The sequence below is a fragment of the Euphorbia lathyris genome, chromosome 1 (genome assembly GCF_963576675.1).
Source record: "Euphorbia lathyris chromosome 1, ddEupLath1.1, whole genome shotgun sequence".
Lineage (NCBI taxonomy): Eukaryota > Viridiplantae > Streptophyta > Magnoliopsida > Malpighiales > Euphorbiaceae > Euphorbia > Euphorbia lathyris.
The window spans coordinates 134,758,328-134,775,034 of record NC_088910.1 but is presented as its reverse complement, the minus strand read 5'-3'; positions in this window follow the sequence as shown (position 1 = coordinate 134,775,034).

Genomic DNA, 16,707 nt, shown 5'->3' with positions numbered 1-16,707 from the left:
TTCCAACACGTGACCACTGACAATTTTGCAGACAGACATTGCAGCTGGCATGTGGATATACTGTACCAGTACTATTCACAAAGACAAAATTTCCCTTGGTTACTATATATATATATATATATATATATATATATATATATATATAACTCGAAAGGATATGTCTTTTCACGAACGAACACGACTGTACATGGACAGACACGACTGTTCACGACGGATACGACTATTCATAAAAGGATCTGTTTGTTGGTATATAAATTAATATATAATTTTATTCAATTTTTCCAACAATCCCCCACATGAATAAAATTAATAAACGAGACGATTACGAAAAGTGGTGATAACTTTCTACAGAAGATACCTGCATAGGATAGGTAGCTAATGTGCCTTGAACCTTCCCTTGTGAAAGTATATTTACTTTACTGGCTGACTAGTAGACGCGATGTCTTTGAACTATTCTGTCGTTTGTGTAAACGATGATATACCCCACACAGATACCAACATAACACGGTATGGTTCTCATGGTTATGTTCGTTATGGTCATGAACATCGCCTGGTTCTGCGAGAGTTTAAGAGAACTAGGCCCCACACTAGTCTCCATCGAAGCGACCCCACTTCACTCTGACATAGGTGATTTTATTTGCTCAGAATACTAACGCACAATGTATCATTAAAATCATATAGCTTAACCTTTTCCCGTTGGTGTCACTGTTTACATCTAGGAATGGACGAGGGTTTAACCCCCACAGTGAACGCGCAAGGTTTGTGCAATTAGGTTGTCCCTTTGAACCTATTTCTTGGGATCTCCAGTCAACTAGGTAGAGTTTTCCTTCACATAACGCCTCTTCTCTATGGGCTTTTGTCTCATTCCTTTCGATGATTTTTCAATTTGATCTCGGTTTAACCTCTAGGTTAGCGGATCCGTTGTGTTATCCTTTGATTCTACAAAATCAACAAGGATGACACTCGTTGAGATCAATTGACTAACGGTGTTATTACACGGAAGCTTTTCTACCTGTAACTCATCATACAGAAGCTTTTTATACCGCATATTCACCGACTGATATGATATTTTTCTTCGATTTCATCATTGAGACGTACTTATTTTAAGGCGATTTGAGTTCTACATTTTAGTTACTTTCACAAATTAAATCTAGCCAACTAATGTTCATCTACCAGCAACTAACTCAGCTAGATAACATCATTGCTCAGATTTTTCAATTTGTGACATTTCACATTTCTAATGTATATCAACCCTTACGCGCGAGAATATCAAATATGGAATTTTCGCATATCATCATCATCATGACCATCTCAAAAGAAAACATATTTTCTTTTATGGTCAAGTCTTAAAATTCAAACCAATGAATTTTTCTAAACTTCCGTTGTGGCTTACACGTTGCCACTGGTACAAGTAGGCCTAACGCCTTTGAAGTAACCGTGTCCTTAAAAACCGGATTCATCTTCAATTAACGTACATGTACCAACACATGTCAAAAGGCAATTAATCTGTTTAAACAAACAAAAACCAGACAATAATTGACAACTTTTTCTTCCTGGAATTCCAAACAAACCAAGTTAGAAGCATAAAATTTATAATCTGTTTAAACAAACAGATATATAACAAATAATTAACAACATAATATTAAATTGTCTTCCAATTTGTTCCAACATAATTTTTCAATTATAATCTGTACGTCAAGATAATTGATCATCCTTTTTCCTGAAATTTTGACAAACATAGTTAGAATCAAGATAAATTATTCATAATAAATAATTAACAACAAAATATAATTTAGGCCGAAATTATATTCTGACTAACCAATAATGGGCTAAAAACATCATGAATTTTTACTCATCTATGGAACAATAACTTAAACGAACCCATTTGAAAGAAATTCATCATAACAAGATTCACCTTTATCATTGCCATCTCTAGCAACTGGCTATAGAAAAAGAAAACTTTATGAAACAGATGATAGAAGGAAGAATCAATTTCTTGTGTATAACCCCTTTATCAGTACAGGTTTATATACTGCCTTTAACATGACTAAAGTATGTTGACATCAAAACAAAATAATCCCGCCAAAACTAACCAATTCCTAACTACTTGTTAACAATAACAAAACTAATGTTTACTGCTTTAACAATTCATCTTGTAACTCCAACAGCCCCTCCTCAAGATGAATCTATCCTTCCAAAACCCATTTTATTCAAAGCAGGAAGCATATGAGCAGAGCTTAATGGTTTGGTGAATAAATCTGCAATTTGCTCTGTTGTAGATATGAATGAGGATGAAACGAAACCATTTGCAACATGTTCACGAATGACATGACAATCAATGTCAACGTGCTTGATCTTCTCATGGAATACAGGGTCTTTAGCAATTGCAATTGATGATTGACTGTCGTTGTACATCGAAATTGGCATCTTTGGTTGAAGGCAAAAATCTTTTAACAGATAAGAAATCCACTTTAATTTACATGAGGTCACTGCCATACTCCTATATTCAGCTTCAGCAGATGACTTGCTCACTGTCGGTTGCTTCTTTGTCTTCCAAGAGATTAATGAATTGCCTATCATGATACAAAATCCAGTTAAAGATCTCCTCGTTATCTTGCACCTTGCCCAATCCGCATCACAGTAAGAAACTATTTGTGTAATATCAGAATCCTTTGGATAGAACAATCCACATGTCATGGATCCCTTCAAATACTTGAGAACATGAAGAGCAGCTTGCAGATGATGCTGACATGGTTTTTGCATATATTGACTTAGTTGGTTGGTAGCATATGCAATGTCCGGTCTGGAAAAACCGAGATAGAGTAGTCTCCCTACCAATCTTCTATATACGCCAGGATCATCTAATGTGACACCTGCATCTGATAAGAGAGTGGAGTCAATTAACATAGGACTAGTGACAGATTGAGCATTCTCAAGCCCTGCATCAACTAACATGTCTCTGATGTACTTCGTTTGTGTAAGCAGTAGTCCTTGACTTGTTCTTGTCATTTCCACTCCAAGAAAATACTTGGCTGGACCCAAGTCTTTGATAGTGAACAATGAATGTAAATAATCCTTGACACCTTGAATAAGAAATTGGTCAGAACCCATGACAAGGATGTCATCTACATAAATCAAAACTGCCAGAAATGAATTTGGGGTAACTTGAGTAAACAAGCAGTGATCATTCTTTGATCTAGAAAAACCATAAGCTAAGAGTTGTGATGATAGCTCTTTATGCCATTGACGACCAGCTTGTTTGAGCCCATAAAGGGACTTAACCAACTTGCAACAATACCCATTTGGTACCTTATCATATCCCTGAGGGACTTGTAGATATATATCTTCATCAAGTGTCCCATGTAAATATGCGTTATTTACATCTATCTGTTCTATATTCCATCCTCGTGCGGCCCCAATAGCTAGAAAAGTTCTAACTGTAACTTGTCTTGCCACGGGACTGAAACTGGCATGATAATCAACTCCATACACTTGGTTATAACCTTTAGCAACTAACCTTGCTTTGCACCTCTCCACCTCTCCTGTTGATTTGTATTTGATTCTATAAACCCATCCAGCTGCTAGGGGTCATATCCCTTTTGGTAATGGTACTATGTCCCATGTGTGGTTTTCTTCTAACGCCTGTAGTTCTGCTTGCATTTTTTGAACCCATTCCGGTTGGAGTTTTGCCTCCTCGTACTTAGTAGGTTCTTTTAGTTGCAATAGTTGAGTAAAAAAAGCCTTGTGATCATCTGTAATTGTGGCAGAAGTTGGTCTTTGTTTGCTCCGCACTTGTTGACAAGTAGCAAAATCCTTTAACCAAGTCGGTGCTTTAATGATTCTGGTGGATTTTCGAAGATTTGGAATATTTGTTGTTTTTGGTGCATCAGGGGAAAGAGAAGTGTTTGATAATGCATCAGGTGGAGTTGAGGGAATATTTGTTCGAGGAATAGGTTGAGAAATTAAGGGCTGTGCTGAGCTGAGCTGTGCTGAGCTGAGTTGAGCCGAGCTGAGTTGAGGAGGTATGATTGACTGTGATATCAAGAAAGGAAAATTGTTTTCTACAAACCGAACATCTCGAGATGTAATCATTTGGTTAGTAGACTCATTGAAAACCTTATAGCCCTTTTTTCCAGGAGTGAATCCCATAAACACACCAGAATGACTTCTAGGACTGAACTTATCTTTATTTGGTCTAGTATCTGAGTAATAGCACCTGCACCCAAAAACATAAAATTTATCATAAGCAGGTACTTGGTTAAACATCCTTTCATGCGGAGATATCCAATTAAGGATTCTTGATGGAAGGACATTAATTATTGATGTTGCCATCAGAACTGCTTCACCCCAAAATGTAGTTGGAATTCCGGATTGAAACAGAATGGCCCTGGCTACCTCAAGTAGATGTTTGTGTTTCCTCTCAACCACTCCATTTTGTTGGGGAGTGTAAATGCAAGTTGTCTGATGCAGGATGCCCCTGGATTGAAATAATACTTGACAACTGGAGTTTACAAACTCAGTTCCATTGTCACTACGTATGACTTTAACATGTGTATCAAATTAACATTGTACCATGTTCAGAAAAGTTTCAATAGCAGAAGCAACCTGTGCTTTTGACTGTAATAATACAATCCAAACCATCCTTGTATAGTCATCCACTAGTGTAATACAATACCTTGCACCAGTAAAAGAAGCTATCTTATATGGACCCCATAAATCAATGTGTAACAATTCAAATTTAGCACTTGTTGTTATTGAACTTCTTGAAAAAGGGAGTCTGTGCTGCTTTGCATAGGGACAAACATTGCAATTTTCTGAAATACAAGTTGCCTGTATGTTACTAATATGATTCAAAACATCAAAAGATGCATGGCCCAATCGTTTATGCCAAATATCAGAAGCTACAGATGTATTAACACTAGAAAAACAAAAATCTCTTATTCTTGTTATCTCTTCTTCACTAAAAGATCTTTCATCCAAGATGTATAGACCATCTTCCTGCCATCCCACAGCCTTGATAATGCCAGTATCCTTATCCTGCAGATAACAGTAATGTGATTGAAAAATTACTGTTAAGTTTGTCTGCTTTAATAACTGTCCTATGGATAACAGGTTATATTTGAAGTTTGGGACATATAGAACATTCTCCAACTCAATGTTGGGTGATAATCTGATATTTCCAACAGATTTGATCTTTTGTATAGCTCCATCTGGCATGATTACTTGTTGATTATGAGTTGCAGGTTTCAATACACTGAATAATGATTCAACTGAGCACATATGTGTGGTGGCACCACTATCCAAAATCCAGCACAATGTAAATTGACCATTAGGATATTTCATACCTAAAAATCCAGCGAAAGCTGTGAAATCCATGTTGTTGTTGTTTGGATGTTGAATTGGTGAGTCTGCTACCTCTTTATCTTTTCCTTTAAGCATCCTGTAAACTTCATTTAACATGTGTTTCACACTAACATTTTCTTCAATACTATCATAATCGATATCATTTTCATTCGCAACATCTGCATTACCACATTGTACTGCATTCGCTCGATTATAACTAGTGTTGCCTGACCTGTTCCCAGTATTGTTCTTCTTCTGAAAACGTTGTTGTTGCTTGAATTTTGGGTGCCATTCTGGATATCCAACAAGCTTAAAACATTCTGCCTTAGTATGTCCAGACATATCACAATGGTCACATTGTTTATCACTCTTAGAATTGCCTTTATTCCTATTTCCTGCAGCATTATTTTTCCTTCCAGTTTGTGCCATGTTTGTTACCTCTATATGTTGATCAATTGCTATCTCATGTTGTTTTTCTACTTTTAATAACATGGAATAAGTTTTATTGATGTTAGGTAATGGCTCCATCAATAAAACCTGATTCTTAACATGTTCATAGCTTTCATTTAAACCCATGAGAAACTGCATCAGTTTGGTATCCTCAAGTGTTTCTGCCATACGCTGAAAAGCATTGCAGTCACAATTTCTTGAGGCTCCACAATGACAACTGGGAATAGGAGTTAGAAAACTCAATTCGTCCCACAGACGTTTCAGTTTGTTGAAATATTGAAGTATAGAAGCATTACCTTGAACAGACAATGCTATTTCTCTTTGAATTTTGTAGAGCATAGGTCCATTGCTTGTGCCAAAGCGATGTTCCAGATCTGTCCACAATTCTCTTGATGTTGAAGCATACTGAAAACCCTCAGCAATCTCTTTAGACATGCTGTTAATTATCCAAGCTGTAACTAAACAATCTTGTTTAAGCCATTTCTGATAATCCGTTGAGCCTTCTTCTGGTACTTCTTCATCCTTGAGTATGAAATTGCTTTTCTCTTTGACAGTGAGCGCGCGAATAACAGCTCTTCGCCATAAGATGTAGTTGTTTCCGGTTAATTGGAAATTGATGATCGTTAAACCAGGATTGTCTTGATTCTGAGAAATTAGGTTATTCATGTTTGCGATTTCTTGATCTGCAATGTTGTGATTACGAGTTCCTTCTTCTCTGTTTGTTACCTCAGGATCGCGGAATTGATCTCCTCCTCTTCGTGGATTTTGAACGCGTTCTCTACTTCTTCCTCGTCTGGAAGGTGCTACGATCTCTTCTTCACTATCTGACGGAAACTGTTCCTCAAACGGAATCTCTCTGATCCTTCGACCTTTCACCATTAATCGATGAAGGAAGAACCTGCTCTGATACCATATGAAACAGATGATAGAAGGAAGAATCAATTTCTTGTGTATAACCCCTTTATCAGTACAGGTTTATATACTGCCTTTAACATGACTAAAGTATGTTGACAGCAAAGCAAAATAATCCCGCCAAAACTAACCAATTCCTAACTACTTGTTAACAATAACAAAACTAATGTTTACTGCTTTAACAATTCATCTTGTAACTCCAACAAACTTGTAGTACATGATAACATACCTCTTTCATACCTCACATTTAAAGATATTAAATATTAATATTGGTTACACCTTCATATTGATCACTGATGTAGATCAAATTCCACTAAGTGAATAATTATTGATGCACATATCCTACACATCTCCATTTGATATATTCTGAATTTTGTTTTCCGCCGTAGCATTTTCTTCTCTTTTCTTGAATTCAATTCATTTGTATGAATTGATTTCAAGCTTGATGAAAATTGTGCGTAAACTACAAAATGTCAATACTTCAGACAGAAATAAAATTTATTGAACATAATACTTCTGTGTTATTTGGAAAATCAGCAAACATAAAATTAATCTGTCTTAAGATTGTAAGACAAACGTAAATCTGTCTTAAGAATGTTAGACAAACGTAATTCTGTCTTAAGAATGTTAGACATACAATTACGTCTATCTTAAAAATGTTAGATGTGATTAACAAAAAAACACAGTAAACACATAAAAACATACGAACAATAAAAACAGAAATTAAAAGGAAAGAGATAGACAAATCTGAGGCCTGTATTAGCAGTTTCCTTAAGATGATATCGTCGCTATTGACGATCGTCTCCCATGATACAACAGATTACGCAAGCGAACTCAAACCGTGTGTAGCCTAGTTATCACCGGAGTAGGAAAACAAGAATAATGTGAACAGACAAAGAGTATTTGGAAAACTTCAACAACAGCTTTTTCATACTTTTCAACTAACTGTGAATTTGACAATCCATTATATATATAACTCGAAAGGATATGTCTTTTCACGAACGAACATGACTGTACATGGACAGACACGACTGTTCACGACGGATACGAATATTCATAAAAGGATATGTTTGTTGGTATATAAATTAATATATAATTTTATTCAATTTTTCCAACATATTTCTCTCTAAACGGTCATTTTCACTCTCCTAATAAAAAAAACACATAAAACTAAAAAAAAGAATTAAAATTGTTTAAAACATCATTTTTTATCAACTCGTGGTAAAAAATTAAACGACTTTTATGTTTGTATAGAAAAGTTTGGGAATTTTTATATCAATTTTAAAAAGATAAGTGCAACCTCTAACATTTTAACCGAACTTCATATTTAGCCATAATGTATAAAATAATACAACTTTAACCGTAATTTTTTAAGCAAGATCAATTTTAACCATGTGCGATAGAAAATTTGAAAATACTAGTTTAACTTTATTTAACTATCACATCAGATCTTAAAAACAAGTTCGTCGATAAATTGAAACAATTTTGTATATTTTTGGTTGGTTTTTTGTAACTACATTAATAAAACAATAAATACTTTAGACACTTTAACAAAAAAAAAATTGTGATTAACTTATATGTAGCAGATTTAGTTTTTAGCATTTTAACAGAATTTTTATAATTTTGTTAGTAATAGAATAAATATCTTAGATATACTTGATATTTATGTTTGAAATGACAGTTAATATCAGTGAAACCATATTTTTCCAATTTTCAATATCGCAATGCTAAAAATGATTTTACTTGAAAATGTAAGGATAAATTGCATCATATCATACGTTAAGACTAAATCTGCATTTTTCTTAAAATGTTAGACATCCCGATTTTAAAATTTAAGACTATAAATGAAGTAAAACCAAAGTAAAAGATCATGGATGTAATTTAGCCACATGCCATGTTATAGTCGGCAACTCTTCTTATTTCTTGTAATTATTGGCAACAACTCAATGTACTTTCTTTGATTTAATCATAAAGGCATCGATAGTGACAAAAATTAGATGATTTTTCGGTGAAAGTGTTTTAAAGTTGTTCGGATTAATTTACTGGTTTGGTAAAGTCGATTAAATTGTATGATTTTTTTATGAGATTGTTTACATATGGATGAATAGATGGATGAATTTATGTGAAATAAAGTGTGCAAAAGTGTTTGAAATATTGTGAAAGAGATCGAAATTACGTTAAAGTTGATGAAATTGTGATAAGTGGCTTTCGAAAATGATTTAAAGCAAACGAAATTACGTGCAATATTTTTTAAAGTTAATTAAATTGTTTGATATTAAATAAGATTGAAATTATGTGTATTTTGGATGGAATTATGTGAAATGGTTTTGAAAATTATACTATTTTTTAGGGTGTCTGATATTGGGTTAAATTGTTTAATAGTGGAATAAATTGTATACGATTGGTGGAAATTATATTAAATTGTATGAAATTGTGTTATTTTTGTTGGATTTGAATGAAATCGTGTCGGTTTTTTTAATATAGAAATGTGTTTTTTAATTTATTTTTAAATTGTAGATTTGGGATGCATAGTTAATATTGTATTTCTAATGTATAGATTGATAGTGATACAAGTGTGTTTGACATAATAATTCTAGATTAACGTGGTATTTGATAAAACTTAAAATTAAGTACTGAAAAAATAAATATTGAATATTATAAATGCTGAAAGTATTAAATGATATAATTGCTTGATAAATACTAAAAATAAGTACTTAATTTAAAAATATTAATTGATAATGTTTAACTTAAAATTTTAAGTTAAATCTTTTGACTCATCAGAATAAGTGATTCTCTGACTTAACTGAAATATTTAATTTGTGTTATCAAACAAGCTTAAAACTAATAAACACTTAATGTATTAATTTTAATTGCTCAAAGTTATTAACCGTATGATGTTTTAAAAGTCTTCCGATAGGGTATTTCTTGAAGCTTTTATTTATTGTTATTTTATATATGTTTATGGTTGTTTTTTAAATATTGTTTTTCTATTTGATTTTATTTTGTATTAGATAAATTTGAAGAATATGAATATTTTGAAATATATGAAAGTCAATGCTGAAGTCCTTAGTTTTGAGTAGGTTGTTTTTGATGATTTGTGAGATCATGTTTCATCTGCTGAAGGTTTGAAAGCTGATTTTGCTGGTAGTTCTCGTGATTATTATGAGAGGTATTCAAGTCATAAAAATAATGATAGTTCTATTATAAAGATTGTTAAAGATTTAAGTGATCGCATAGATACATCATTTGAGAATGTATTCGATATGTTTGCTAATATTCAGATCAAGAGGTAAGTTGTGTTGTTTGTTATTATCATTAATTATTTTTATTTAGTTATTAGGTTTTATTCAAATTGACTTTGTTTTTGTCGATTCAACCATTTTAAGGTTATTTGAATTTAAAATCGAAGTTTGAGAAAGTGTCTGTAAGTTTTAGAAGTGTTTGAAAGTGTCGGAAAATGCATGAAATTGGTTTTAAAGTATGAAAGGGGCTAAAAGTTTTTGAAATTGTCAAAAAAGATAATCAAAGTGATTTAAACTAAATGAAAGTGGTTTAAACAACTAAATGAATAACATATAAAAAAAAATTAGGCGATTAACTGGCGATGACGAAAGGGAAGGTGCGGGATAGGGTTCGGGAACGCGACCGGTCGTAGGAGCGGACGGCGTTCGGCGGTCCGAGTGGTCGTTTCTGGGCGGACGGCGCAGATCTGAAGGGGGGCAAGGGGTACAACGGGGATGAAAGGCTGAATGGGGAGTTAGAGAGAGGAGGAGGGAGAGAGTCGGGAGCGGAAGGGGATGATATTGGCGGATCCGGTGGGACGGCTACCAAAAAGGGCGGAGGAAGGAGTGAGAAGGGATCGGTTTTGAGAAGGTCAGGTGGTGAGGGTGATGCGGCTCCCAATTATGTTGTTCTAGGAGGGGGTGAGCCGCAGGATGGGAGCAGGGCGGGCGTTGGAGGCGCTTTGCCTAAGGAACAGGGGGCTGGGTCGTTTGCGTTAGGAGGGGGTTTAAGGGGCGTCTCCCTTGCGGCAGAAGGAGTCGCCGCTTGCGGTACGTCGGGTCCCCGGGCAGAGTGTTCTGCGCATGACCTAGGGGTTGAGCATAATGTGCAGGGGCTGGGATATTTGGAGATTCGGCCTTGGCCAATGGGGGGATTCGAATGGAGGGGTTGGAGATGAACAAGGAGGCTGGGTCCACTTTGAATGTGGGATCTAAGGCATTTGAGAATGCGGATAATAAAAATGTTAATGAGCAGGGCGTAAGGAAAATCTCTTGGAGAGATACTTTGATGGGGGTGGTCGAGGAGGAACCCGGGTTAGATGATGTCACACCCGACCCAAATCGGCATCGGGTATGAACGGAAAATAGGATATCGAATGCCTAACAGCCTGAAAGCCGAGCCGATTTTCTAATAAATAAAAATAATTTGGACTACCTAAAGTTTTATTATTTATTTGGCTTGGACTTGATAATTCTATCAAGCTTCCTACGTATCCCGAACATCTTTTAATCTTTTAAATCGGGAATCAAAGCCACGTAGTTCTACCTATTTTAGGTAGTTCTCTTAATTAGGTAGTTCTCTTTAACTTATGAACTCATTTTAACTTATTGACACGTTGATTGATTCGCTAATAACTTAATTGTATATTTCACTTTATTACTATATAATTTAATATATATAAATCACTTTATCATAAGAATCAAATCGAATAACGTTTTTATCAAAACGAATCAAATTGAACAACGTTTTATCAAAATGAATCGAATCAAACAACGTTTTATCAAAACGAATAAAATCGAACAACGTTTTTATCAAAACAAATCAAATCGAATAAACTTCTTTAACAACCAACTCATAATCAAATAAATCGCTTACAAACCAACTCGTAATCAAATAAATCGCTTTAACAAATCAACTCGTAATCAAACAAACGTAAAACATTATAATTCAAATCATCAAACATTATCAAAACGTAATACAAAATTTGCGTGTGTGTCCATCCTCGAATTCCACCCGTGTAGCTTATCATAACATCAATCATATCAATAATCGAGATATCTCATTCATATCTCGTCTTGCCTAACGTTAGGACTACCAGCCGTGCACTCTGGCCATACCGCCCTTAGGTATGGTCTTACAACTTACAACTCCTACCCCGGGCAATCCTACATGGACAAAACCATTTTATATATCTTTCAAATATCACAACATAAAAATCATATTTGGATTTCGATCCAAATCACATAAATATTAACAACAACTGCATCCGCTTTCTCAATCCAAAAACAATTCGCATAAAATCATCAACATTATCAAAATCATTTGCTCGATCCAATTTTTAAAGTATCACAAGCATAAATAATCATTGAAATCTCTAATCAAAATCGAGAGTATTCAAATAGTTTAAATAACAATTAAAACTAAAAATATCACTAAAATACATTAAAACGAATTTTTAAACCAAATACTTTGCTGAGACTTATTTTTATCTGTCACCGGATTAATTACGGATAATATTAAACCGATATAGTTAATTGGAACGGTTGATACGATTAGACTTGTTAAATTACTAGATGTCTTATTCGTATTAATTTTATGTTATACTTTCTACCAACTTTAATTGGTAAATATCAATATCAACTCTATTTAGTAAATATTAATATTAGTCCTTCTATAATTTAACTCTAACAATTAAAGTTACTTAAAATATTTTATTAATAGAATTTAAATAATCGAAATATTCTTAACGGATTATTTTCGGTTATCACCGGAATAGTATGGTGTAACTCAAACCGGTATAGTTATTTTAAACCGACGTAGTTAGTTTGGACTGATTATACTTTTAAACTCGTTACACAGCTAAAAGTCGTAATACGGAATTTCACTTCGATAAATCTAAAGGACAACTAGTCTAAAATTTATATTTTTATTAGTAATTGATAGACGCTAAATTATTAATCGTAAATCTATTAAAATTTGACGAAACTATCAAAATCAAACTAACCGAGAAAATGAATCAGTGTAATCCGCTGACAGTTGATCCAAAACCTCGTCGTCAATCACCGATTATTAATCGACGTAATCGGTTAACAACCAAACAACGAACCTCCCTCTTTTCCTTACCATCCTTATGTATCTTGATTAAGTTTCATATCTTCCCCAATACCCAAACTAAAAACTCTTCTCTTTTTTTATATCCCTCACTCCTTTTTATACCAAATTTTATATGAATGTTAAATTAGTAAATTAATTATAATTTAATATTCATTAGTTGACACATGTATATTTTATCTTTTTAAAATGTTGACACATGTATCTAATATTACCTATTTTCATGACAACAATGTGATGAATTATAGAAAAAATTTCATATATATTGACACATGTTTTTACATAATATTTAGGGTAATTAATTTATTAATTCCTATATTTTGACAAAACACACTGTTTAGTCCCTGTATTTTCAAAAACACATGATAAAGTCCCTAACCTTTTTCACGATGAACTGTTTAGTCCCTAACGTTTTTCTTGGTGAACTGTTTAGTCCCTGTCGTTAGACTCTCATGAAGATTTTGTTAGTCAATTTGGATTTGCGTTCTTCTTTTCCTTTCCTTTAAACTCTAATGCATCTGAAATCAACTTTCAGTGTTCTTCTTTTTTATTTTCTTCTTAATCGTTCAAATTCGTAAGCATTGGGTCTTTTTTTTTCTTGTTCTCCATACAAATAGCTTCTTCTTTTAAATTGGATTTTCTCTTCTAAAGTTTGAAGGTAAATAGTAAAAGGTAATTTAGTCATTTCCGAAGTCATAAACGGTAAAAAAAATCTAACAAATAGAAGGAAGGACTAAACAGTTCATTGAAAAAAAGGTTAAGGACCTTACCATATGTTTATGAAAATACAGAGACTAAACAATATGTTTTGTCAAAATATAGGGACTAATAAATTAATTACCCTAATATTTATGTATGCCACATGTTTCTAAAGACACATGTTTTCTATCTAAAATCAACACATGGATCCAAAAGTAGATTCATTAAATTTTTTATTTATTTACTTATTATTTAAAATAACTTGAAATTTCTTTGTAAATTCGTAAATATGTGAATTGGTAAAATATCGATTTGATCCTTTTATTTTATATTTCTTTTTTTTTACAAAACTTACACAACACTTTTAATTTACACATAAAAACATTAAATTGAAGTCAATAATATATTTAAAATCGTAATTAATTAATATTATTTATTCCAAAATAAATAAATATTAGAATTTTTAGACACGGACGTTACAGATGAAGTGATAATTGAGGATGATTTTGAGGAAGATTATTCGGACTCTGATAAGGAGGATGGAGAACAGGACGATCCTCTTTGTCCTGTGATTCGGCTATCCTCAGCGGATAAACGTGCCTGAGGTCTAAATGGAAGCTTGCTTTAATTGTAACTGTGCTTGGTAAAAGAATTAGTTTTAACTATTTCGCTCAAACGATCCAAGCACAGTGGGCAAAAAAGGGAAAGTCACCATTACTGACTTAGAGAATGACTATTACGTTATCAAATTTACTAGGGCAGAGGACTTTAATGCTGTTATCAATGGTGGCCCTTATATTATATCTAATCATGTTCTGGCCTTAAGGCCATGGGTCCCTAATTTTAATCCTCATGACTATTCACTTAATAGGATTCTTACTTGGGTAAGATTCCCGGGCTTACCTATTGAATACTATAATGAAAGCTTTCTTAATAAAGTTGGTGGTCTTGTTGGGAAAGTTCACCATGTGGACAAAACCACCATTGGGGCAATAAGATGCAAGTTTGCCAGGGTTTGTATTGATATTGATCTTGTTAAGCCTCTTTTGTCTAAATTCTGTGTTAAGAATATGGTGTACTATATTGAATATGAAGGCATTCATAATATTTACTATGAGTGTGGTATGTTTAGCCACACTTATGAAGGTTGCCCAAGGAAAGAGAAGCTGGTAGAAGAGGTTATGGTGGCTGATAAAGAGAGAGAAGAGGGGATTCAAGGTGAAGGGAGGAACTTTGGCCCTTGGATGCTGGCGAAGAGGTCAGTTAGACGAAGAATGGGGCAACTGTTGTTCAGAATCGTCCTCCTGACATTAGTAAGGAGATGAATTCTCTCTAGATTGCCCCTGAGATCAAGGAAAGACCCCCTAATAAGAAAGTTGGTTCTGGTGGTGAAACGGTCCTCGGTTCAGGAAGTAGATTTGGGGTCCTGTCTATTGAGGAGGCTCAGGAATCTGACCACTCAAAGGAACATATGGAGCTAAGCATGCCAGAGCTAGAATCTGCTGAGCCAGAGACCAATAAAGTAGAGACTGTTAACCCTCTGTTTGAGGCCAAAGTTGTTGCCTTGGAGAGCTCCCAGAGTCATGCCCCATTTGGGAAAAAGAAGCGCAATGAGGTTAGTATCCCAAAAACCTATGTTGATAATTCAAATGGAAAGGCTATGGGGGTCAATAAAACGACTATGAAAAAACCTAAAAGTAATCCGAAAATTAACCATAGTTCTTTAGATGTTTGGGATAAAAGGGGGCCTGCTGGTACCTCTTCTAGGCTCTCAAGAGCCCCGAATAAATACCTGGTTTAGGGTGTTGGGCATGTGGTCAGTTGTCTGCCTTTCTGATGGACTTTTTTGTTTGGAATGTTAGAGGAGCGGCTAGCAAGGCTACTCGTATCCATGTAAAAGATCTGATCAAACAATTTAACCCGTCTTGTTTTGCCTTAATGGAAACTAAAGTCAATGGAGTTAAAGCAGATGAGGTGGTTAAAAAGTTTAGGAACTGGAATTGTGTCAGATCGGAAGCTACTGGCCGGGCTGGTGGTATTTGTCTTTTTTGGAAGCCAAATCGTGTTCATATTGATATTGTTACCTTGGACAAACAATTTATTCACAGTAGAGTGAGTTACCCTGGTAATAAACCTTTCCTTATCACTTTTGTTTATGCTGACCCTATCCAGGCCAACCGTAAAAGGCTGTGGGAGGTTCTTTATACTATGAGCATTAACTTAAATGATCCTTGGTTTGTGGCGGGGGATTTTAATGACATTGCCCTCACGAGTGATCAAAGAGGGGGTGGTAATCATTATATCAATCGTTGTTTGAACCATAAAAAGTGTATGGATTTATGTGGTCTTTCAGATTTGGGTGCTGATGGTCATAAGTTTACTTGGAAAAGAAATAGTACCTTTGTTCGTTTAGACAAAGTTTATGCGAATATTTTTGCCCAGAGTAGATTTCCTGAAGTTTCAGTGGTAAATCTCCTGTTCCGTCACTCTGATCACTGTCCTATCTTATTCAAGTTGGTCAGAGGTCATCGGCTTAGAGGGAATAGACCTTTTAGATATCAGGTGGCTTGGGAATCCCATCCGGAGTTTAAAAACTTTGTTAAAGATAATTGAAAACCTCATTCTAATGTCCTCCAAGCTGCTGAGGGTTTTAGGAATAATGTGGTAGGTTGGAATAAAAATATCTTTGGCCATATTATCAGAAGAAAGAATAAAATTTTGAGAAGAATGGAGGGCATCCAACGTTTGTTGGAGATCAGATTTGATCACAGTTTGGATGGGCTTCTGAGATCGCTCCAAAATGAATTAGAAGTTGTGCTCAGGCAGGAGGAATTACTTTGGTTTCAAAAGTCTAGGAAAGCTTGAATCAAAGATGGGGATCGCAACACCAGGTATTTCCATCTTTCTACTATGATTAGGAGGCAGAAGAATAGAATCGATGCCATGAAAGATCATAATGGAGATTGGGTTTATGAGGATGAGGACATTCGCCGCTTGGCCCTGAATTTCTATGTAGAGCTGTTCAAAGAAGAACCTGTGGACCTGGATAAAGCTCTGTCTAGGACTACGTTTCCCAGTTTAGAAGAGGATAAAGTTCGGGAAGCCTTCCATCCTATTAACCAGAGAGAGATCGATCAGGCTATCTTCAGTATAGGGGCTACTAAGGCTCCTGGAGTTGATGGCCTGCCT